Source organism: Aedes aegypti, chromosome 2 (assembly GCF_002204515.2).
Source record: "Aedes aegypti strain LVP_AGWG chromosome 2, AaegL5.0 Primary Assembly, whole genome shotgun sequence".
In the NCBI taxonomy this organism is placed as follows: Eukaryota; Metazoa; Arthropoda; class Insecta; order Diptera; family Culicidae; genus Aedes; species Aedes aegypti.
This window is the reverse complement of record NC_035108.1, coordinates 193,246,349-193,272,394: the sequence shown is the minus strand read 5'-3', so window position 1 is coordinate 193,272,394 and position 26,046 is coordinate 193,246,349. Positions and strand designations below refer to the sequence as shown.

Genomic DNA, 26,046 nt, shown 5'->3' with positions numbered 1-26,046 from the left:
AAGACAAAAGTATTTAGGAGGATTTCTTTTTCCAAAGGATAATGATATTTTTAAAAGATTTAACAATTCATTGCATCAAATAAAATAAATTCGTTATTGACTTCTCTAGGAACGTATGTTTGTCCAAAATAAACATAAGATCATCCATTGCGCAAAATTCTAGTTCGGTTCTATATCCGTTGAACAAAAAATTTTCCGACGAAGAAGTTCTGAAGCCATTCGACCAAATGTCCATTTGACCAAATGTCCCTTCGACTAAATGTACTTTTGACCAAATGTCATTCGACCAAATGTCCTAAAGCCATTTTTTCTATCTTATATAAATTTCTGTGATTCCGATCTATTTTTTATGTTTTTGTTTCTTTTTTTTTAATAGATGCACTGGTATTCGCCAACCAGATTGTTAACACTTTTACGATGCAAATAAGCATGAATAGGTTAGTGTTCATTAAATCACTTCAAAATTTTGCGGCTACATTGCACTGTGCTGTATTTTGTCGATTTCATGTGCATTTTGAATAGCGCCCAAACTGTTGATTTTAACGATATAGTTTGTTTGGAGGAGTTTCAGCAAAGGGCATTAAAGCAAAGGGCATCTTTTGATGCAAAAAGTTTTGTGATCAATCTATCTAGAACATTTGAATAGACATATGCTGTCTTCGGCATTTTTGTAGAAGTGGCAATTTGATATAACTTTGTTGAAGATATGATTTTTCTATCTCTTATACTCTCTGAGATACATGCTATTATATGTGAATGTTCCCTAAAAGTATTATGTTTATAATAACTTTTTTTTCAAGATTTTCAACATTTTTTAGTATTGTACAAAGTTGTTTGTTACATTACTATCCGCGTTTTTGATGAACATCACGCAACACAAAAGATAGTGTGATGACATGTTCAGCAAAAACGTGGGTTTTAGTATAACAACTTTGTAGAATACAAAAAAATATGTTAAAATCTTGAAAAAAAAGTTGTAGTAAAAATGTGATTCTCAGGAGTCATTCACATACAATGGCGAATATCTGAGAAAGTATAAGAGTTAGAAAAATCATGTTTTAGACAAAGCTGTTTCAAATTGCAACTTCTACAACTTTGCCGAAATGTTCTACTACGGCGGATATTCAAACTTACCTGCAACATAGATTCATTATCCAAGTGTAATTTTGTGAAAGCTGTTATGGTTTGTACACTTGTACACCAAAAATGCAATAAAACTACTGTATTTCGGTAAATAACTTCAGTTCAATTATCCACTTTGCACTTTTTCACCGAAATCGCATGGACGAACACGATTTGAGAGAAATGCTTAGCGATTGACTGAGTCAAACCACTTTCCAACACAAGTTTCTTCCCGCCCCCGTGGGTGACTTACTTCGCCGGGCACTTATTTTCACTATGGAAAACCTTCGTACTTCTTCACTGAAGGATTTCATTCCAATCACACGCCGTAAAACTTCAATAAATCACCAAATTTTACGAAATTTCCTCAACCGCCGCGTATAATTGAGAATGTAAACAAAGTTTAATCCGTCGTACTGAGAAAAAAAAGCTTGTGCGCATCAATGTGTGCGCGACGCTCGATGTAAAAATACGGTTTCTTTGATTGTGTTGTTTTCGCTGTACTGTGAGCAAATGCCATAATTGTACGGTCAGAAGGAATTGTGTTCATATGTTTGGGCTGAATTTTGATAACGAACAATGAATTTTAAAGGAAATTAGTATATTCCATCATGCTGAAGGAATGGAGGGAGATGCCAGTAGATCTATATATTCTAGTAAAACATTTTATTATGGCGTTGATATGTTGTGTTTTAGCCATTCAATACACACAGTGAGCCGTAAGTTGTGAGACGAATCTGGAAACTGATTGCGACGGAGTTGAAAACGATACGACGGACTGCGAATACGGTAAGATGCATTTTCTTTGCATTATTTCCAAAAAGAGATCAAGATTTATCAAAATGTTATTGTACAATGCTAAAGCCGTTTTGAGAAAGAATTGTTTGGCATCGGTTTGTGTCAGCATCATTCACTGCAATACTGGGAAAATTGCAGTTCTCACTGATCAATGCTTAATACGATGGATACTAGCACATCACCCTACCAAGAAAATTCTCCCAACAAACTATTAAAAAGGGGACGAAATCGACAAAATAAAACACAGTGCATTGTCAGAAACTCAAAAGTTTTCTGGGGTAAAATTAAATGTAGGTGGCGAAATCAGGAACCGATATTACAAGCATGGCGAATACTGGTGCATGTGAACTCAGTTTTCAAAAAGAAAGTGTCTGACCAGTTCCTGTATTTTTCCTACAAAGCACGGTTTGAAAGCTGTCGTTTAGCATGTATCTGAATTCAGAAATTCATCGATTAATTTTAAATAATAAGTTTTCCTTGGGGTGGATACTGGTTTTTAGGATTCTTCATGAATTTGATATAACTATCTCTTCAAGAATTATGTCTGAAACAACAAGGAGTTTTCATAAGTAGGGGGTTTTCAGACTTCCTCCAAGAAGTCAAACGGAAATTTCTCTAAAAATACTGCTAGAATTTCTTCCTGGCATTCCTTATAACAGTTACATGAAAAAGGAATGCCCCTTGTTACTTTTTTGAATAGGATTTCTGAAAATTTTGAAAAACTTGTCACACTTTCCTTGACCCCTTGACCCCTTCTCCCCTTGTGGCGTGACGTAATTTGTGAATGACAGCTGTTTTTTCATTGATTTTGATTTGATTTTTTCATAAATCTGCGCAGCGATTATTTTAATTAATCTTCAGGGTTTATTCTATATGGGGTAATACATTTTGCACCGCCAACACGCCAGTCGTCTTTATAGATATTAAGTTACCCGAAAATGATTTTATTAAACCCTTGGATATCAGTGATATTGTTTTAAACTCCTCTTCCTTTTAGTTCCTTCGTGTATTCGCCAAAATATTTTATTCAGAGTCTTAGACGTTAGCTGACATTTTACAGCAATTTCTCTTGAAATTACAATAAAGTAATCTTCAGTGCATACAAACTTTCGTCTAAACAAATCTTAAAGTGCATAAAAACTTTCGTCTAAACAAATTGCTGAGAATACCTTTACCAAAAATTCATGTGTGCTTTTAGGATGTTGTAAGGTTTAGAGAGATTCCATCAAAGAACAAGAAAAAATGCCTAGAAAAACTTCAGAATACCGCTTAACCTTCCTTGTGCATTGGGGTCATTTTTGGCCAATCGGCACGGTAAATAAGCTGTAACTTTGTAGAGAAAAAAGATATAAATCTGAAATTTTCTGACTTTTCCTAACTTTTGAAAACGAACATTTTCGTGCTAAAAGAAGCTTTCAGCGACCTCTAGGAGCGGCGCTACAAAAAAAGTGACACATTATGCATTAAGGGTCAAAAATGACCCATGGCTTTAAAACGCTCTCAAAAATCCATTTCTTAACCGATTTTCGTTCTTTTAGCTTTACATGAAAGATATGGAACTCAAGAATGGAACCCTGGAAATTGTTTGTCAGTATGGCCATTCTGAGCACAAGGGCACAAGGGAACCTGGAACCTGTTTCAGAAAGAACTGGCGTATATCATATTCAGCAGTTCATACACATGTAGGGTCGGTGTTCCCTTAGTGGACAGTCCCCTATAGTCGCACTAGTGGCTTTTTACGGCCGTTTTGCTATAAACCTTTTCAAAACATTTTTTGACATGAAGGTCAGGAGCTATTTATCTAAGTACCATTGATACACAGCATGATTTAGTTCAAAAAATGATCGAAAAATTAGTTTTGCTTAAAATTTGAGCTCCCTTGCGCCTATAGTAAACCTATTGTTCCTATAGTAGCACTACTGAGAGAAACATTTTTTTTTATTATACGAAATAATTAATAAATTACAAACTTTTTGACATCAAACGAAAGCTTTTGATCCATACTTTGAAGGAAAAATATAAAAGATTTGTAAAAATATGGTTTTGATTGGTATTTTGCCAACGCCGTGATTCTAGTGCTACTATAGGAACAGAAATTAGAAATAGTGCTACTATAGGCACATGTATTCCTATAGTGGCACACGCGATAATAAATGCAAACATTTGTGTTTTCGTAGTTTTCATATTTTTCCCACAAAACCAAGATAAAAAGCTTTCAGATGATGAACAAATAATGACGATAGCGTTATTTTTCGATTTTATACGAATTTTTGTTCTTAGCTATGCGGCTATTGGTACATCGACCCTATATAACGACGGTTCGAATTTCATTGTTTTTCATATTTTTTTCTTCGGATGGCCCACCATTTACCCATACACATCTTGTAGTATGGAAGGTTTACGAGCAGATATCTATCGATAATGTTTTCCACCAGCTTATGAGAGATCCCTGAATCTGACTCCACTTCCGTGTATGCCCATCCATTTCTCTCTGTCGTTTATTCTATTGATCTCTGTTTTACAAATATTGAGCAGAGGCTTCATATAACTTTGTCAAGATGGCTTTGTTCTTAACTTGTCACATTTTTTTGCATCAGATTAATTACATGAAATTTGTTAACTTATCTCATTTATTTGGCAGGCTCAGGCGCCGTAGGGCATAACAGAGCCGAAATCTTTTCTTTTTTTTACATTGTTTACATTTTGAAATTTGAACTTATTTTAAAAACTATGTTAGTTTGCGGAAGTTTTAAGGTTAGTGGATACATTTGAAACAGGGAAGGAAAGGATTTTTTGGAATTTCTTAAGCTACTTAGACTACTAAGCTGATGAAGCTTGAAGGGACAGGATGTCCAGATCTGTAATGAAACTAAACAGAAACGGTTTGTGGGAGACACGACGAGAAGAGGACAATTTGAATGGGAAAAAGAAAGACAGGGAACGAACACAATCAAACCCGGATATTGATACGCTTCAAAAACAGATGGATTAAATTCATATATTCTAAATCAAGGCCCGCCAACACTTCCCTGACAGGCTTCTGCTGTTTTCCTCGGATCCGGAGAGTTTCAGTCAGTTCAGATCTGACGCCACGATGCTCAACGCATCCCCACACAACATGTTCGATATCCTGGTAAGCCACGCCGCAAACACAGAGATTGCTTTCTGAGAGCCCAATACGGTGGGTATGCGCGCTTAACGAATAGTGATTGGACATAAGCCGACACATGACACGAATGAAATCACGGCTCATACCCAACCCCTTAAACCATGGCTTTTTCGACACCTGTGGAAATATGGAATGCAGCCATCTACCCATTTCTCCGTCTCTCCATTTCTGTTGCCAGCTGATCAAGGTCTCCCGACGGGCCAATGCAAAAAATTCTTCGAAGGCGATTTGACGCTCGTAAACATCGCCTTCTTTAGCGCCTACCTTAGCCAGAGAGTCCGCTTTCTCATTGCCAGGAATGGAGCAATGCGAAGGGACCCAAGCTAGGGTAATAGTGTAAGAGCGAATTGACAAAGCACTCAATGCCTGGCGTATTCTATTCAGGAAGTACGCTGAGTGCTTCACCGGCTTCATTGACCGAACAGCCTCCAGAGAACTTAAACTGTCGGAAAAAATGAAGAAGTGCTCGGGTGGGAGAGAACTGATGTACTCTAAGGTGTAATGTATAGCTGCTAGTTCAGCAACATATACAGAACATGGTTTTTGAAGCATGAAGGAGGCGCTATGAGAAACGTTGTAAACACCGAAACCAGTGATATCATCCATTTTTGACCCATCAGTGAAGAACTGTCGGCTCTCGCTGACATGCCCGAATTTACTTGCAAACATGGGAGGGATAAACTTTGAACGAAAGTGATCTGGTATACCATGGATATCTTGCTTCATGGACAAATCAAATACTACAGAGGAACAGTCGAATTCTAGGAAGTTATCACGATTGGTGTTAACCGAAGATGGGCTAACCTCCAGCGTCATGTACCAGTAGTACACACTCATGAAACGAGTTTGAGGGTTATGTTCAAGCAGCTTTTCGTAGTTTTCAATAACCAATGGATTGAGAACCTCACAACGGATGAGGAACCTGAGTGTTAACTCCGCGAAACGATCTGTCAGGGGCTGTACTCCTGCAAGTACCTCTAAACTCATTGTGTGAGTCGAGTTCATGCAGCCTAGGGCGATGCGAAGACAGCGGTACTGAATCCGCTGTATCTTCAGCATATGTGTTTTCGCCGCGGATTGAAAGCAAAAGCTACCGTACTCTAAGACCGACAAGATGGTTGTTTGGTACAGCTTGATCAGATCTTCCGGATGGGCTCCCCACCATGTTCCGGTTATAGTTCGCATGAAGTTGATTCGTTTTTGGCATTTCTGTGTCAGATACACAATGTGTTTCCCCCAGGTGCATTTGGCGTCGAACCAGACCCCGAGATATTTAGAAGACAAGCTATGAGTGATTGTCTTACCCATGAGTGTAAGCGGAAACTTGGCAGGTTTGTGTTTCTTTGAAAAGACAACCATCTCAGTTTTCTCCGCAGAGAATTCGATACCCAGCTTTAAGGCCCAAGTAGACAAATTGTCCAGAGTATCTTGTAAGGGTCCTTGTAGTTCGGCTGCTGTTGGTCCTGTGACAGAAACAACACAGTCGTCTGCAAGCTGTCTTAACGAGCAATTTTCCATGAGACAGTCATCAATGTCTCTCACATAAAAATTATAAAGAAGGGGACTCAGACATGATCCCTGGGGGAGACCCATGTAGCTAATTCGTGAAACTGACAAGTTGCCATGAGTAAAACTCATATGCTTCTCGGACAGCAAATTGTACAAAAAATTGTTCAAAACTGATGAAAGGCCACTTGCGTGGAGTTTGTCTGAAAGGACATCAACACAAACTGAGTCAAAAGCACCCTTAATATCCAAAAACACTGAACCCATCTGTTCCTTTTGGGCAAAGGCAAGTTGAATTTCTGAAGAAAGCAGCGCAAGACAGTCGTTCGTTCCTTTGGCTCTGCGAAAACCAAACTGTGTATCTGACAGCATGCCATTCGATTCAACCCATTTATCCAGCCGAAAGAGAATCATCTTCTCTAACAACTTGCGAATACACGACAACATCGCAATTGGGCGGTACGAATTATAGTTCGACGCGGGTTTCCCGGGTTTTTGGATGGTTATTACTCTCACCTGCCTCCAGTCATCCGGAACAATGTTACACTCCAGAAAGTGATTAAACAAGTTCAATAGGCGCCTCTTTGCGACGTCAGGTAGGCCCTTAAGCAAATTGAACTTGATTCGATCCATTCCTGGAGCGGAATTGTTACATGAAAGGAGAGCAAGTGAGAATTCAACCATCGAAAAAGGTCTATCCATGGCGTCCCTATCCACCGGAATATCTCGTCGCACGCGATCAACAGGAACGGAATCCGGACAAACTTTCTTAGCGAAATCGATAATCCACCGAGGAGAGCTCTCTCGATCTTCATTAACCGACGATGTATTACGCATTCTTCTTCCGACGGTCCAAAGCGTTCTCAACGAGGTCTCACGTGATAATCCTTCCACAAAATGACGCCAATAACCGCCTTTCTTCGCTTTGACCAAGCTTTTAAACTTGCGTTCAAGGGAAGAATAGCGCTCATAGTTGTCAATTGAACCACGTTTCCGGAAGTCTTTAAACGCGGCGGATTTCTCGCGATAGAGTGCCTTACACTCTTCATCCCACCACGGATTGGGAGGCTTCTTGCGAACCGACGGACCAGGCACAGGACGGCGTTGGGCTTGAAGAGCGCTGTTGAGAATCAACTCGGATAAAAAGCGATACTCTTCCAACGGAGGAAGTACTTCTACCGCTTGTTCTCCATCAATGATCGTTTCCGCGTACTTTCCCCAGTCTATGTGCTTTGTGAGGTCGTAGGCGAGATCGATGGATGAAGACTGTTGTATTCCATTGGAAATTGAAACTACGATCGGCAAGTGATCGCTACCATGGGGATCCTGGATTACCCTCCATGAACAATCCAGCGATAACGAGCTTGAACATATTGAGAGGTCTAAACGGCTATCCCTAGGACTTCCATCTTGAGCTGGAGGTGCCACTCGTGTAACTTCCCCAGTGTTGAGAATTGTCATATTGAAGTCGTCGCAGAGGTCATATATCAACGTTGATCGGTGGTCGTCATACAGTTCCCCCCAGCCTGTTCCGTGGGAGTTGAAATCCCCAATGAACAACCGTGGTTCAGGCATAACAGAGCAGATGTGAGAGAGATCTCTGCGAGATATCGCCGATCTCGGAGGAAGATATATGGAGGCGACACTGAGGCTTTTGCCTCGGATAGTCACCTGACATGCGACGACTTCAATGCCTGACATCGGCGGCAGATCGACTCTGTAGAACGAGTGATGCTTTTTGATCCCCAAAAGCACTCCTCCATATGAGTCGGATCGATCCAGGCGAATAATATTAAAATCATGGAAAGGAAGGGTCACATCAGGTGTTAGCCATGTTTCTGATAACGCAAAAACATCGCACTGTAAATTACTAACTAAAAATTTAAAACTATCTAATTTAGGCATAATACTACGACAGTTCCAGTGTAGAACAGAAATCATATCTTCGACCTCTGTGGATAATTTATCCATCAAAAGATATGATCGTTGCAAGGAGGGGCATTCTAGAAGCCAGTTGCTTCAAAAGAGGAGTCACACATGGAAGCAATCCTTTGACAATGTTCTTCACTGGGTCAGAAGCATTGAAGAAATTAAGGATGATATCTACAATGCCAGAAAGCGTAAACATTGGAACGCCCTGAGGTTGCCCTAGGGGCTCCGAATGCGAACTTTCTTTTGGCTGAGCAGTTTGAAATTTTGGAATATTTGGGATTTTAGATTTTCCCGGTAGTGGCGGAAAGTCTCTTTCCTCTTGGAGTTTGAATCCAGGAGGTGAAAGCTTTGAGACTTTCGCGACAGGCTTAGTATTTTTCATGGCTGGTGGGTCATCACTGGTAGACAGATTCCGAGGCTTTTTTGTGGGTCTCTGGAGTCTCACACGCTTCCTCGATGAACCCTTGAAAACGAAGGAAATTCCTTCACCAACCTCAGAGTCGGAGCCCTGATCATCAAGAGACAGAGAAGAGTAGATATTTTGGGATTCAGCAGACGGAGCAGCCTTTTTCAACATCTCGGCAAAACTACGCCGAGAGCGCTGCTCTAATGATCGTCGCTGATGTTGCTGCCGGCGTACGTACGTCGGGCAGTTTTCGAGGGCATGTGGTGGACTTTCGTTGCAATAAACGCATTTTGGCGGTATACTACATGCACCATCCACATGTCTCTCCCCGCAAGAAGCACAGCGAGGTTTATTGCAGCAATACTGGGCAGTATGGCCCAGCTGCTTGCAATTTGTGCAATTCATTACCTTCGGTACGTACAGCCGCACAGGTAAACGAAGTTTGCCGATTACAAGAAAATTCGGCAAAGCAGATCCGGAAAAGGTCACACAGAAGGATTCAGAATGTGAATAGATCTTCTTTTCTCCCACCAGGGATACGGAATGCAATTGCTTGCATTCCAGTATGGGGACAGATGGGAGAGAAGGGTTTTTGAAGCGACCACAACCCTGCATCAATTCTTCGCAGGTCATACTGCCTTCGGTGACCACTCCCGCAATCTCAACCCGATGGCTTGGCAGATAAGTTTGATACTCCCGAGTAAAGAGCTCACAGGCCACAATCTCATTGGCCTGTTTACGGTCACTGACGGTGACGCGCAGCTTACCAGAACCCACTGTGTCAATGGCGACAACGGAAGAGAATCGCTTAGTCAGATCCTTACTGATCTGAATAGTGTTCAACCGTTTGCCTTTGGATCGAAAGAAAACAACAAAAGGCCCACCAGAGTCGGGCGGGTAGGCCTTGAGGCGAGGGGACGTCGGAGATGGTAGAATATTGGTGTCCATTTGAGACACATCAGATTGAGGGGACACACATGGATTGGGCATAGAGGTGTTTGTGTTTTGTTGGTTCAACACATTCGAAGACTCAGTGAGGGGATACGACGTTCCCCCGCCATCATCATCTACACCCATTGCGGTAGCTTAACACCGCAAAGGGCGCACGAATAACTCAAACTAACACTATTCACAGAAATGGAAATTGAATCAAACTGAAAAAAAAAACACATACAAAGGGGAAAGGGAAGAGGGAAAACTTTCACACGCAGTAAAAACTAATCAAAAAAGACGTGAAGAGGAGAAGAACAACGAGAGGTACTTATCTTTTACTCTATCCACGCTGGCGTCGTCGATGCTGTAACCGATGGGCGTCTACGCTTGGGGAGAGGTAGCAAGTAACGTACGACCATTCGCTGGGACGCGTAGATGTGTGGTTGATCTCCGCTGTCCACGCTATACGCACACCACAAACGATGATCGCACTGATGAACTCTGCACTGCACACAGGTAGCACACGGGACGGGGTGCGAGCTGCCTTCGATGATACACGTGATCAAAAAAGGACGGTCTGGTTCCTGGTTCGCTGGTACGGTGTATGTGTGGTTGGTCTCTCACTGCCTGCCACCAACCAACACAGGCGTCGATAACGATGGAGACCACTGTCGGTGTGGAGAGCGCACCGCTGTGCACGCTATATGCACACCACAAACGATGATCACTCAGGTAGCACACGGGACGAGGTGCAAGCTGTCTTCTACGATACACGTGATCGGAAAATAACCACGCAATGGCGAAAACGTTCAATACTTTTGCGCAAAACTCGATTAAACGGCAACACAATGGCTTCGCCAAAAGTGTTCCGCTTCCAAGCCGAACTAAGGCTCTTCACTGCACTAAAAACACTTTGCAATAGGCGCCGAAATACCAAAGATTTGGAAAAACGGGGGTGAACCCGGACACACGAGAACTATCGACTGTCTCGCACGGTAGCTCAACAAGGAATGATGAAATTTGTTATATTTCTTACATTGCATGTGTAAGTTGGTTGTGAATAACATCTAAAGTTATGAACAAAAACAAAATTTGCAATAATGTTGTTTTGTTGTGACAGGTCGGTAACACGTTTTGTCATCATATTGGTATAATTTTAATAGGATTTGTTATATTCTTTATTTATTTGGCGTTAAATTTGTTATTCCAACTACTAATAATAAAATCATATAAGAGCAAAACTGTTATAATCTTGTTTCTTCTATCTGGTCGGGGACTCTTCTTAGCATTCCTCCAGGAATATTTCTACAAGGATTTATGCAGTGATGTCTTTAAGGCTTCCTCCAAGTTACACTAAACGATTTCTTGAAGCATTACTCCAGATATTTCTCCATTTGTTTCTCCAGAATATTCTCGGGTAGTCTTCTCGAGATTCTTCTACAAATTATTCCTGAGACTTCCTCCGGGATTTCTCCCGAAATTCTCCTGGAGAAATTCATCTAGGGATTCTACAATAAATAACTTCTTGAATTCCTTTAGGGATTTCTCAAAAGTTTACTTTAGGAATTCCCTCAGGCATGCATCCAGGAAATCGCTACATGAATTGTTCTAAGGATTTTTTTCAGGTAATCTTCCAGGAATTCCCCTTCAAATTTCTTTAGAGACTCGTTCTGGGCCTCCAAAAGCTCCTCCGGGCAATTCTTCGAGAATCCTCTATAAATTCCTTCATAGATTGACCCATGAATTCCTTCAGAGATTTCATCAAAATGAATAATAATTCATCCTGAATTTCATCTGCGATTTTTTTAAAGATTCCTCTAGGGACTCCTTTTCTCAAGAAGATGTTTGAAAGAAAATAGATGAGGTCCTGAAAAGATTCCTAGAGCAATCCCTGGAGAAACCTTAAAAAAACACCTTCACGTATATGCTTCCAGTGGAACTTTTGTCCTTTGAAAGAAGCACCACACCAGACCACGGACTAGCATGCAACGCCCAATTTCATAATCGAAACACGTTCCTGACGAAAAGTTTTCCTAACTGAAGCGAGAATCAAGCCCACACTCCTTGGTCGATGCGGATAAATGCATTGTAATTCTAGAAAAAAAAATAGAGTAATCCCTTGAAGAATCCCCGGTTGAATTCCTGGAAAAATGTCTGAAGTAATTCTTGCAAGAGACAATCGAGGGATTCTTAGAAGAATTCTCTAGAGGAATTCATGAAAAAATCCCTGGAACATAAAATATGCTTTTTGGCTCCGCTGTTTATTTTTTACCGTCTTTTTTTTATAATAAAGACTGCGTAGACGAATAGCATATTTCATTAAAATGTGCAGTTGATTGTCTACCAGCCCATCCTTGGACAATTTCTAGAGGAAATCATTAAGATTTTTTTTTAAAGCAATCCTTTGTGATATTCCTGATGAAAAAGCTGAAGAAATCCCTGCAGGAATTGCTGTAGAGGTTTTACTAGAGAGATCCATGATTCCATAAAGAGATTAAGCAAAAAAATCAATGTAAAGCATTTACTTGAGGAATATTTGTAGAGATTTTCGTAAAATAATCCCTGAAGTAGTTCTTAGCATAATGTATGACTTAATTCCTGCAGGAATTCATAGGAGAATCACTGAAGGAATTTCAAGAAGAACTCTTAGAGGAATCCCAGTTGGTGGTTCAGAACGAGTCCCAGTCAGTCTGGAGAAAGTATTAAAATAATTCACGTCGCGATTTTCCTAGTGGTTACTCTGGGAGAATTCCTCCAAGAAATTCTTGAGGAATTTGTAAGTTGAGAAACACCTCTAAAAATTCCTGGTAGAATCCCTGGAGTAATTTCGGGAGGAATCCAAGAAGAAACTTTCAGAATAATTCCTGGAAGTATCTTGAGAGGACTACTTGGAGATATCTTTGTATGTTTCCGTGGAGGAATCATCAGAGAAAATTCTGAAGAAATCACTAGATAAATATCTTGAGTAACCATTGAAACAAAATGTCCTAGTGTAACTCTTAGAGAAATTCCTAGGGGAAACCTTGAAGATACGAATATTAACATACTCTAACAATCCCTTCATAAAAAAGTGTTGCCTTGAAGATTCTCTGCAAGAATCCTTGATTTTCTAGAGAAATCTCTGAAAGAATACCAGAAAAAATCGCTCAAAAATTATCTGGAGAAATTCCGCAGCTTTACTGAAAGAATTCCTGGAACAGATCTTGGAGGATTTCTGGGAGAAACTCCTGGAAGAATCCCAGTAAAAAAATTACTTGAGTAATTACTAGAGACATTCTTGCAGAAACTCCTTGCAAAATCTCTAAAGGAATCCCTGTAAATGTCTTGGCTGTCTTGGTAGTGTAATTCGAACAACACGCCAAGCCGTTCCCATAGGGGACGTTAGCCAAAAAGAAAGACGTTTCAAGTAATACTGTTCTATATGGTATGCCCTCTTCAACATCTAATCCAATTTCTCTCGCCGTTCCCTTACGGTACCTATCCATCTAGTATTCATTGCTTTCTTCTCCATGCTCCCTCTTACTTCAAGTAAAATAGACCGATATGCCGGTAACCAAATTAAATGCCTGTAAATATTGTTTGCAGGAATCCTAGGACGAATTGCTTATCGAATCCCTGGAGAAACTCCAGGAGGAATTGCTAAGATATTCAGCCTATCAAGAGCCCTATCAAAACTGGTCTAAAATGTATCATGGAAAACAATATTTCTTCCTGGAGCAATCTCTGGCAAAAGCCCTAGTGAAGAAATTGCTGTAAGAATTACGGTAGAGATTATTCTAAGTTCTTTTTTCAAAGATTTCAATTTTTTCTTACTGATTCGATTATTCGGAAGATTCGATTATCCAGAGTGAAAAAAAAAGATACTCCGGATAATCGAGTCCAACCTGCATTTGGAGTGAAAGTCCCTTACCTGAATACCATTCGAACCACCATGACATTTAAAACATTAGTTTTGATTTGAGCTAGATATCTTAAAAAAGAAACTCTCGCTCCACTCGATCTTTTGCCCCACTTTACTCTATAGAAGCATATTTTGATTCGGAGGAATGCTATCGACTAAGGGAACTAGCAGTAATCTGTTATTGGCGTTGCAGTCAGTGTAAATCAAAAGCTGATTCCTTTCAATTGTCCGTCGTTTCGATGTATTTAACACCTTTTTCTAATCCTTGAAAAAGGTGTTAAATACATCGAAACGTCGGCCAACTGAAACGAATCAGCTTTTGATTTACACTGACTGCAACGCCAATAACAGATTACTGAAGCATATTTTGTTCCAGTGGAATTGTAATACACACTAAAAACTGCCATTTGTTACTAGCAATACCTGAATATTATACTGTACTTCATAAGTAGTATACTTTTCACGACAATAAAGCATTTAAATTATTTAATATTTCTTTTACTTCTTAAACTGGATAGTTACCATTCAATGGGCGTCATCAGCACCCTGAGGTCATAGAAAATCTTTCGGTTTTCAATCGTATTCAATTCTAATTCAAGGTTATTTGAAAAAAAAAGTAATATTTCATTGTTCATCAACAGAATAAGTTTTGCTCGTACCCATTGTGGTAAAACAGGAGAAGATATTTTCAGATAAGTTTCTGTTATTTATATTCATATTTTTTTAATACTGCACACACAACATAAGATTAAATTAAAAGCTACATAATGAGTAACCTTTAAACCATTCGCCTCTCAAACCTAGTTTTGTAAGGCGTTTGAGCACAATTTAATCTTTATAAATTTTTGGTTTTCAAATCAACGACAAATTGATTTTTTCAGATATTTTTTGAATGAATGACAGACAACCGAAATATGCTCTGCATATAAAGACTATAAAAATAAACAGGGGGTGTCCATTCTCCCCGGGTGTGCCTATTGTCCCCGTTACTCTATGGGAAGAAGTTTCAGTGTTACCAATTGACCATTTCTGCATTCATTTATAAAAATATTATATGTCCTGAGAAGCCGAGAAATTTTTCTTACAAAAAGATCCCCAACCTGCGTGATTAGAACCCACGACCCTCAGCTTGTTCATGTGGAATAGCTGTATGTTTAGCGGCTATCTGGCCCCTATTCTATTCTGGCAAGAATTCTGGAGATGCTGAAATCGTTGGATGATATTCGTGGATGTAGCTTGTTCGTTTGAAATATTTCTAGGAATACATCAAGGTTACCAAGAGCATCATCACTACATCCATCGAAAATGTTTAAACGTAATTAAGGAGCTTTTCCAAATTTAAACTGCGTTACATGATGCAATCATCTGTTTTCCAAAGTTATCTAGTTTCGCCAAGATGTTAACAAACAATATTCATTTCTATCATCGTTTCTCGCCAGTGTTTTGAACATAACGAGTATATTCCATACTTTTGGTCAATATTCCGTGGATCAGTTCAATCTCCGCATAACATCGACAGCATGTCCTCGCATTTTCATTTTCCTCATTGCCTAAGCTGAGTAGCTCCTGCAGCTGCCCCATTCGTGGGAAGCTTATCCCATCGTATTATTTGCGGCTGACCATTTTTCGTTCGTTTCTTCGCAGCTTAATTAAAGTAAAACGAAGAAGAATAAACATCCCACTGACTGGTGCTCCGAGCAGGGATGACTCGGTTTTCGACCTAAGACAACACCAACCAGAGGGCAACATGGAACGAGCTAGAAGACACGATGGCATTCCGTTTATTATCTTAATGAAAGTGGAATGAAATGATTCGGAACGGAATCCAACCGGCATTGGGAGACTCAGAGGGACAATGAATAGGATTTACCGTAATTTAATAATGCAGTTTGATTATTTTGGTGGTAGAGGATGGAACTAGAAGTGACGCAGAGTGTGGTAGTGTCTTGTCGTTTTAAGACGACTGCAATTGCATTCTGCATTCTAAGCTCCCAACTTTGATTGCGAATCAGACAATGCAATTTGCAAAGACTAATATCAAGATTGCAATTTGTCGGTACATTTGTCGTTTTCTGCTCCAATAGGGCGTTACAGGGTCAGTAGCAAGTCTCGTTAAGGAGACTTATACACTTTTTTAATGCAGTGTCTATTTTAATCGAAGTACTCTCAACTGTCCTTTTTAACTAAAATTTTCCTTTTAGTTAAAAAGAGACTTTAGAGAACTGCCATTAAGGGGTTTCTGAACCTTTTAATTTTATGACGCTTATTCGGTACTAGCCCTGCTTTGCAAACAACCAAGCTTATGTTTCGCCGTCGTTTCTTCTATTTGTTATAATTCTTTCGAAATACCAGCTCAAATTTGTTCATGAAATTCAACTGAAAATATGTCAAAATTCTATTGAACACAAAGCACTCGAACCATCCGAATGAATATGTTGAAAGCCATTTATCAGATGCGGACTTGAGAAAACTTTCTCTGCGCGCTTTTCAGAAGCTGCAGCATCAAAAGGACGAGAGCACTGCCAGACGGCGTGTCCCCAAGCCTAAGTCTTTTGGGTGTCATAAAAATTCAAACAGCCTGAATGAGAATGTGCCAACTTTGCGTCTGCTGCCAGCCAGTCATCGAAACTGAACCATGTGCAGCCCCAAGCAGCAAGACGGAAAACGATCAAGAAAACAAGTTCCGTTCTCACCTACCTCCTGCCCCAATCTCCAAGCACCTAATCCCTACAGGCTCTGAAGCATGCTTTTAAGCCCGAGCGGAAAGGGATTTTCGCACCCATGACGGCCCCCATTGACGGAAGCAAATTTTCGACGACATTTGAATGTCATTGAGCTTCTGCTTATCTAAATGTCATGGCCCAATAAAACGCGTTGCGCCCACTATCGTGTTATGATCCGTATCCCCACCAAAAATAGCACTGAAAGGGAAAAAGATAGTTTCGCCTCTTCGGTGAGCCCTATTGCCTTCTATCCGATAAGAGCCAGGCTTCCACATTTGGTTTGGCTCGAGTCTATAGAGAGAGAGAGCATCGAATAATACGCCGACAGACATTCGCCGAGAGGAAGGCCATGCAGGGAGTTGCCGCCGCCAAATACGGAATTGTGTAACGATTGTCGCTTTCCATCTTTTAATTAATTTAATTGCACAGCACCTACACGTGCAGGCTCGAGCCGAATGGTGTAGATGAAGAGTTGGACAGTGGGAGAACAGACTGTCCAGAACATCGTCTTGGAGAATAAGCCGCACAGGTTTGCTTGAATTACGACAGTTTTAGCCCAAAAACAAGATAGAGTCAAGGTACAACATATCCACTACGCATACTACGGTTTCTAAGGAAATGTGACCTTCGTGGCTGTTCTCCAATTCCAATGCGAGAAAGCTGGAGCACGATAAGTCCAGCGATCATTGTTATAGTGGGTTACCAAAACCTCGAGCAATGTCCCAGGAAGATGAAGATTGTGTGTTTTGCGGATGATGTGTCACTAACGGCGAAGAAGTGAAGATGTCGATGATGGAAACCATTGACGCAATCGAGAGCTGGATGAGCGGAGTCAAACTGCAGATAACTCACCACAAAACAGAGGTGCTCTTAGTCAGCAACTGCAAGACGGTTCAGCAGATGGAGGCCAACGTCGGAAGGTTTGCGATTACACCGAAGTGCGTATTGGAACACCTAGGAGTAATGATAGACGATCGGCTGAATTTTAACAGTCACGTTGATTACGCATGCGAAAAGTCCAAGAAGGCAATAAATGCAATAGGAAGAATCATGCCAAACCGAGGCGGTACCAGAAGCGGAAAGTTGAACAGAGCGTTTCGGCTGATGACAGTGCGAGTTGCGAGTGCGTATAGAACGATATCGTTAGATGCTGTATGCGTTATAGCCGGTGTGATCCCCATTTGCATCACTTTGGCGGAGGATATCGGGTGCTATCAACGAAGAGACATCAGAAACGTACGGAAGATGGTCAGAGTTGAATCTATGGCGAGGTGCCAGCACGAGTGGGACTACGCAGAGAAAGGAAGATGGACCCATCAACTCTTCCCAATCCTTTCGATATGGATAAATAGGAGGCATGGAGACTTCTACCTGACACAGTTCCTATCAGGTCATGGATGTTTCAAATTCGGGCACGCAGAGTCGCCACACTACGCAGATTGCCCTAACATCGAGGAAACACCGCAACATGTAATTTTTAACTGCCCAAGATTCACGGAAGTGCGGAACTAAATGCTTGGAAGCACCGACGGGGACCTAAACCCTGATAACATCGTGCAGAAAATGTGTCAACACGTAAGTACGTGGCACGCAGTGAACAGAGCGATAACGCAAATCCTGTCGCCGCTAGAAGAAAAATGGCGAGAAGACCAGAGGGCGTAGAGCCGCGATCGGAGTAGGCTAGTATCAAGTCTGAGCACCTGTGAACCATAGCATCCCCCAACCGGACACTGGCACTGGATCGACCAACATCGCGTTGGGGTAGGCTAGGTCCTCCGCTGGGGACTAGTTGAGTAGATTGCATAACAGCACCGGCAAATGGTCATTGGGGCGCCTGTGAATCGGTAGTTTCTTTTCACCAGAACCGCAGGACCGACCTCGGCATCTGCCCGGATAGCAACGGTTTGGGAGATCTTCCGCCGTCGGGAAAATCTTCGGGATGTAGTGGGGAGGTTTTTGGACCTTGTTAGCACACAAATTAGGGTTAGTTTTAAAGTTTTGATTCACTGTACAATATATGCGCTGTTTCTCCTATGCAACGAGGAAACCAACAACGGTGGAAGCCGTGGAATGTGGGTGACGGACGGTGCCCCAATAGCGTGCATAGCGGGATGGTGATGGACGACGGGCTGAGGCGATGGTCTTGACTTGTTGTGAGTAAGGCGGACGACGTGGCGAGGTGGCCAGCCTAAACAGATGAGTGGTTGATGAACGATGTGGGAAGGCCGAAGGCCTCAACTGACTCCCAGGACGGGTCGACTTACGGAGGTGACGGTCGCAGATGACGAAGGCGGTATAGCGACGAAGTTTCGAGCACAATGCCTCGTGCGGAGTAGATTCCGTTGCTTTGCAGTGCCATTGCTTTGCACTGAACAATGCGAGCCACGCGGTGCAGTTGAATGCTTTGGTTCTGACGAACTGGAATGGCGAGCAAGGCTTCTCCTACTAGAGCCCAATGGGCTTCTAAAATTGACCTGAACAAGAATGTCCACTCGACAAATCGGGGCTCGGTTTGAAAAAGTCGATATTCTGGCGACTTGTGTCCTTCGCGGTTATTGGTAACCACCACGGACTTCTCGAACACTCACTTGCCCACACTTCGTTTGCCCATCTATGTGACTCTTTTCGTGGTCTCGATCAAACTTCCCTCGATTGCGCCACCGTATCAAGCATTTTGTAGACCATTCTAAATTACATTGTGTTCTTTATATCTTATTTGTTGAGTATACTCGATTCATAATACATTCCTCAGTTACTATTGTTTTGTATACCAAAAAAGTATTTTTTCAGTTTTGTTCGAGACATGTTAACATCAATCATTTCACAATGCTGATTATATATAGTCATCATCTGATTCAACGGACTAAATTTAGCGTAATTCGTGCGATTATGACCTACTGTGAACAAGTAACGATTGCGCAAGTGACGAGTTGGAGTATAAAAATTCATTTTTGAAAGTATATCAGCAGAACCAATGCGCTGTGAAACAATATCGTTAACAAAAGAAACCATAGCATTATCACGACGCACTTTCAGTGATTTCATATTGATAAGCATGCATCGTGATTCATATGATGGTAGAGGAAGTACTGACCAGCCTAAATTACGTAGTGCGTATAATAAAAACTGCTTTTGTATCGATTCTATACGTTCTTCATGTTTTTTTGTGTAAGGTGACCAAACAATACTACAATATTCTAATATTGATCTTTCATATGCAACATAAAGTATTTTTAATGTGTAAGGATCACGAAAGTGTTGGCCAAATCGTTTTATGAAATTGAGCATGTTTCCTGCTCTATGAATTATTGCATTATAGTGATCTACAAATGATAGTTTTGAGTCTAAGATAACTCCTAAGTCTCTTATTTTATCACATGTATTTACATGTTCGTTTCCTAAAACAATAGACATATTTGGTGTGGTTCGTTTTCTGCTATAACTTATGAGGTTACATTTCTTTATATTCAATTCCAATAAACTTTTGCAGCACCACGTGTAGAAAATTTGTATCTCTTTCTTAAAAACATTATGATCGTCATCATTCTTTATTTCTAAAAGTAGCTTCATGTCGTCAGCATATATAAGGACCCTCAGTTTGTTTAGAATATAAGAAACGTCATTAACATATAAAATAAAAAGAAGAGGGCCTAAGTGTGAGCCTTGAGGTACTCCAGATGTAACATGTATTGGATTTGATCTTTTCCCATTGAATTTTACTATTTGCTGACGGTCGTTTAAATAGGACTTGATCCACTTAAGGAGACTCATTTCGATATCCCATTTTTTCAAGCTTGAAAGTCAACATTAGAATGTCCAGTTTAGCAAATGCTTTACTAAAGTCAGTGTAAAGAGCTTCTACGAAGTAACCTTTATCTATTGCACTCAGTGAGTAACTTACAAATTCCAGAAGGTTCGTAGTGGTCGAACGACCTTTAAAAAAGCCGTGTTGAGCGTTTGTTATACGATTTTTTATTTGGGCAAACATATTTTTGTTTACAATTGACTCGAAAAGTTTTGGAATACATGACATAATAGCAATACCGCGATAATTTCGAATGTCCGATTTCTCACCTAATTTATATATTGGTATGAGGAATGATTTTTCCCATACCTTTGGAAATTGGCCAGTTTGAAGAGACGTATTGAATAACCAAAATAATGGAGTTGTGAATTCAGTTGCTAAGTTTTTTATGAATCCGGGTGGAATTTCATCTGGCCCTGATCCTTTAGTGGCGTCCAAATTTTTAAGACCAAACAAAATGTCTTGAACATTTATTGAATTAACGCCAACATCACTCGGAATGTCACAAAATGTGTAAAGTAAGAATAATCTCGATTGTTTTCCGATAATGTTGTATAATTTTCTTGAAAAAATTTTGCGAAAAGTTTGCAAATATCTTCAGAATTATTTCCTACTTTTTAATCCAAAGTCATTGTTGATGGAAAGTTGCACGATTTGAGTTTAGTTTTAACGTAACTGAAAAAAATCTTTGGACGTGACTTTATTTCATTTTCAGTTTTTATGTTGTACTCGGTAAGTGCTGTAGAAATGGCTAAATTGAGTTGGTCGCAAATAACCAAATATTTTTCTAAATCGTCTGGTTTTTTATATCTTCTGTAAACTTTGTGAGCTTTTTGTTTTCGATTTTTTAAATTTATGATTTGCTTGTTGAACCAAATTGGATTTTTTGAGTTGTGATTCCTTCGTCTCTTCTTAACAGGTACTTCCTCCCTAATGGTTTCCCACAATAAATTGTAAAAGATTTCTATTGCACATTCAATATTATTTTGATATCTCAAAACAGATTGCCAATTTGCGTTATCTAATTTTAATCTAATATTAGAATAATTGGCTCTACTATAATCGAAAATATTCTCATACACATATTCGTGAGGAGTATGATAAATATGCATAAACATAGAATATTCTATTGCCGTGTGAAACGCTTCATTTTTCCATAATGGTGAAATTGACTCACTTACACAGAAATCTTCATGCATATTTGTCAATAAAAAATCTAGGTAACAGTTTTGTCAAAAATAAATTGCAAAGTTTCATTATCGCCAACAACAGAGAGTAGAATACTCTCGTTTTCAAAATCAGGAATGAAGCAGCTACCCACTGGTTGGTAGCACCTCCCTGAATAATAGGGCTCTTAAACATTCCCCCACTTCCGCAATTGAAACAACTAGTTAAATTTCTCTCAGCATTTTGATCTGTAGAAATTGTAACCATTTTACGGATACAGAAGTAAGAATACGCGTTACGGGTTTCAGGAAATTTGCCACCATCGGTGAACTCTCGATCGGAGTAGACTGACTTCACCGTCGGGAACTACGCCGAATAGTATCGATCACGACGAATCACCGGCTTTGTGTCGTCGGGGCGCTTGCGTACCGGAAGTCACCCCTCAATCGGATTTGCAAGACCGACCTCGGCATCCAACCGGTCCGTCCGAAGAGCACGATGAGTGGCGCAGTGGAGTTCAGAGAACCAACAAACAGGAGCATCTATCATAAAAAGTCACATGGCCCAGGCGTGTGGCCGGCCCTAAGATGTAAGCAACTTGGCAGAGACAATTCGCAGCCATAGCGAATAGAGAAAGAAGTGAAGAAATGGCGTTGAGGCATCAACAAACCCTTAGCCACCTGAAGTAATACATGAGGTAGTTTCCGGAGGACATTGGACTTGTAGCCCAAACCAAATAAAGGTGACGTGGGTTTCCCCTCTTTTTCCGTAACAGACCGTTGAGTAAGAATCACAGAGCATAAACACCATTACCATTCCAAACAGCCGGGGTTGGTGAAATTTTCTAGCTATGTTAGAAGTACGAAACTTCTAATAAAAAAGGTCTAGAAGGCCCAGAAGTAGTCCGAACAGGGCTCCCACAAAAAATGAGAAATATGAAAATAAAAAGAGATTCGAAATCAGCGTTCAACGAAAACTCGAAACCGAGGACAGCGGAACGGAATGGCAAAAGCGAGGCCCTTGATATCTAAATGAAGGGGGCAAAATACAATGAAATACTGAAGGTTTCATTGCTGTTGCTGTTGCTATTGGGCGCCGACTTACGGAGTATTAGGTGGACTAGGATCGGTGAAGTAATCCTAGTTTTGAAGGAATATGCCAAGCTCAAAGGTACCATGCCCACACAGTTACGGATCACCCACAGTGACGGATCACTTTGGCGTTCAACATCGGATAACTCGCTCAAAACATAAACGTTGACGTAAAACATATTTTTCCCATGTTATACTATTTGTCTTCTACCATTTGTAATGTTAAGCACAACATTCAACCGCTAAATAACGGTGTTTTTGACAAATGTTTAGTTGGTACCACACAGCTATCATTATATGGTCGTTTTCTGTAAGAAGTGCCGTCAGCATTCATAAGCTCCCACAGGTGGTAAAATTCAAAAGTTTTAGCGTGTTTTATTCTCGTTCGCTTCGATTTAGTGTGAATTCATCTTTGGAAAACATTTTACATGAATTTTTATTCAAAATACCGAATATTAGCACTTCTAACTAGTGATCCATAATATGGACCAGGAAATGATTGTTTACCACGGTTATGGATCACTTCCAAAGAATGTAGATTTCTGCTATTTTATACATTGGATTCGACATTTTTAGACAACAGCACTAAGGATAGAACTAATAAATCATCAAGGTTTGTAAATTTCATATTTTAGCAGACAAAAATGGGTGGAAAACTTGGTGTGAAGCGGAAACAGTTCATGTCTCAGTTACTACAATGCAGTATCACAATAAAAAGGGCATTTTACCCTTGTTTCCAGCACTAACACTGCTATTTTTTGCAGTAATATATGACACATTGTTAACTTTCGCCATACCATGCAATACAGATGCATTGAGTTGAAAATCTCTTGATTTTGCGCACTGATCCATAATATGTCACAATTTGATCCATAATATGAAAATTGATCCATAATATAGTTTTCAGGAACCGACACAATTTCTAATTTTTATGCAATCCTATGTAAATATTACACTCAAAACAGTTTACTAACCGAAATTCCAATTTGAAACGATTCGATTCGTGCTTTTAAATTACAATTTTACGTTTTCCATGTCGTTTTATTGAATTTTATAGGTTGGACTCCACACTATTTGATCCATAACTGTGAGGTCATGGTACAACCCATAAGCAAATGTCAGATGAATTGCTTGGCAATGACGTTGAAGATAGATCTCTGACTGCCGAAACGACTCTGAAGCAGTGCTGGGAATGGTAATAGTAGTAGGCTTGAGTATTTGCGAAAATCACGTGGCTCTTCTAATACAGTAGTTCAAAATTGTGAATCTCATCAAGTAGCCTATGTTGGGTACATGAATTTCTTAAATCAGTAGTCACGGTGCCCCGACAGACCGTTATTATGTAAAAAAATTGTCCACCAAATCTGAGCAGAGGGCTCGATTCCTGAGGTCATTCTGCACTTTTGGGCCAATTTTTAAACAAATCCCTAGAAGGAATCTCGAGAAATCTTGATTTGAAGTTTTTTACTTGAAAATTCAATATAATCCATATTAACATTTTGCAAAAGCACTTAAAAAACCTACAAAAACGCTCAAAAAGTTGGACAAACTGTTCTCAACATGTTTACGTCAAGTTTTTCACCGAGTATTGCCCTCAGCATTTTACATAAACAATGTTTTGTTCTACATTCTCAACTATAACAGGATTAAAACTACACGAGAAACATGATTGTCATATGGTCGGTGCTCAGACAGACTGGACCAAATGTTTTTTTAATGGTTTCAGGAAAACGCACCCGTAGCATTCGGTATGAATATAATAATATTGAATATCTATTTGAAGAAACATCAATAGAATTGGAAGTATTGTAATTGATGGAGTCCTTGACTTATCTTTGCAAGGCCAAAATGTCATCTAGCCAGATCTGATCGAACACCGATTATATGTAGCAAGTGTTCGACGATTAACAACTTCAAACAAATTCCCAATAAGTACTATTTAAGTATCAACTTGACTAGGACTTTCACTCTATATATCGGCAACCCTTCATTTAGTTTTTTTTCGGGATTTATCGTTAATCTGTTTATTGACTTCTAAGTCGCGTTCGACTCAGTAACAAAAAAATAGCTGTTGCAGGTAATATCAGAGGTTTAAAAATAACACTTAAAGCTGATTAAGCTGACAAATACAATCAGGTGTAATTATTATAGACGAGGATCTTAATTTTTTTTGAAAATTACATGGAATAAGAAGAGATGAGTTTACTCAATTTACTGTTCAATATTGCGTTTTGTCGCATATACTCCTTGATTTTGCAGACCATGGCTTTATTGGAATCGATCGCAGTTCAGTAAAGAAGGGTTTCACTATTTCAAAGATGGACAACTAGGATAAGCTTGTAATGCCATTTACTCTACTCAAATGTATATGGTTGCATGTAGGGAAAGAAGCAAGTTAAGAGGTGTTGGTGCTGAAGCAGTGCTTGATTGAGATGTGGCTGAATTTGTTGAAGAGCCGTATAACAATTGTGACGTATGATAATAATGTTTCCCTTGGAGTAAAAACACGTGTTCTGGCTGCGAATATCTCCTTTACGGATTACGTAACCAGCTTAGGGACCCGAAACTTGCAAAGGGAATCGACATTTCTACACTGTTGCTTGATAAAGGCTTATCTGACTTCATTGATCCATTATTTTATTGGCAACTTCGCCAAAACACCTCGTGATCCTTTATTGTACAACACTGAAAAGTGTTTCGAAAACCAAATCAGTTTTCAATAATAATGCAAAGAGAGCAACGATGAATGCAAACAAGCCTAAAAGAAACATCACTGTTAATTTGTCATGGTTAAAACACTTATTCTTGGCTCCCTTAGCACATTTATTTGACAACAGGAGCGAAAACTATTGAGCGAATAAAATAGGCAAACTTCAGTGAGCTGGTCATTTAGTGCGAATGCCGGAAGAAAAAGTTGCATCAATCAGGTGAAGCTCAGCGACCCCGTGGAAGACATCGGCGTATGATCATTCTGTTATTGACTTGAGCGTATCAGAGTAACCAAATCATTCAAAATTTGAAACAACCGGTAATACTAGCTCTAATTGACTATAAAAGTATTCACATGACTTATCTGCTAACTATTATTGTGCAACATTTATTCTCAGATCCTTTTTTTAATAACAACATTGTTAATTATTGATTTATTTGGATTACTTTTCAATTTGTTTAATATGGAAAACAACAATCAATGAAAATTAAACCAGTAAACTATGAAAAAAAAAAGTTAAATCGAAGTCAAACATTAAATTTTTAAGATCACGAATCTGGAAAACCAAACATCCGTTTAAGCTGAAAACCTAATCAACTGGTCACTAGCTGGTGGTGACCAATCGATTAAATCCTCAGCTAAAACGGGTATTCGGTTCTCCAGATTTGTGCTCTTGAAAATTTGAAGTTTGGCTTCGATTTAACTTATTTTATCATTCATCTTCACTTTAAGGAGTGGATTAAGTTAAGCCAGTTGTAAATATTCACAACGGTAACAATTGTA

The 26,046-nt window shown here is 39.8% G+C and overlaps 1 protein-coding gene across 2 annotated transcripts in view; it reads right to left on the bottom strand.

The window, feature by feature from the left end:
• Positions 1 to 26,046, bottom strand: part of LOC5573016 (four and a half LIM domains protein 2) — a 245,164-nt gene that overhangs the window by 149,910 nt on the left and 69,208 nt on the right. The gene's annotated exons all lie outside the window — the stretch shown is intronic.